Here is a 668-nt window from a genome sequence, read left to right on the forward strand (position 1 = left end):
GCGCTTGTAGGAGGTGGACGAAGTGGGAGGCCTGCTTCTCTTGACTAGGGGATCTCGCGCGTGGAAAGAGCGCCCGGACCGCGCTGCTGTAACTTCTCCACGCGGGAATAAGCAGAAACTTTCCTCCTAGGGGGAAGATGTTATTTATTTATTTATTTACTTATTTTAGAGCTTGAACTACAGGAGAAGGGGGAAATTTTCTCATTAAAGTTACATCCCTGCAGTTAGTTCAATTACTTGATATATGCAGAAGATGTTGTAAATTTATAGATTTAAATAGCTTATAAGAATGCCGCAGGCCCCATCAGTTAATATCCTTAATTTATGGATTTTTAGCTGCTCCTAGAACAGAAAGGGGCGGTGGAAGTAGGTCAGGGATCTGTGCAGCGGCTCCAGCCGACCCTACGGACTGCCCACTCTGCTCCCCTCACACTGGCGCCGCCGGCTTTGGGCTCCCAGCTCCTGCCTGACAGCTCCCCTCTTCTGCTCTCCGCACCCCAGCCAGGCCAGGCCCAGCAGGTCTGCTCTGCGCCCTGGCTGACACCCCTAGTCGCTTCAGCACTGCACAAGGCCAAGGGACAACAAAGCCCCTATTTATACATACCCCACCCGGCATTGAAGAAATGGACCCAAATAAGAAGTGAAGCAATACTTTGACCTCCGGAATC

This window comes from Myotis brandtii, unplaced genomic scaffold (genome assembly GCF_000412655.1).
Source record: "Myotis brandtii unplaced genomic scaffold, ASM41265v1 scaffold165, whole genome shotgun sequence".
In the NCBI taxonomy this organism is placed as follows: domain Eukaryota; kingdom Metazoa; phylum Chordata; class Mammalia; order Chiroptera; family Vespertilionidae; genus Myotis; species Myotis brandtii.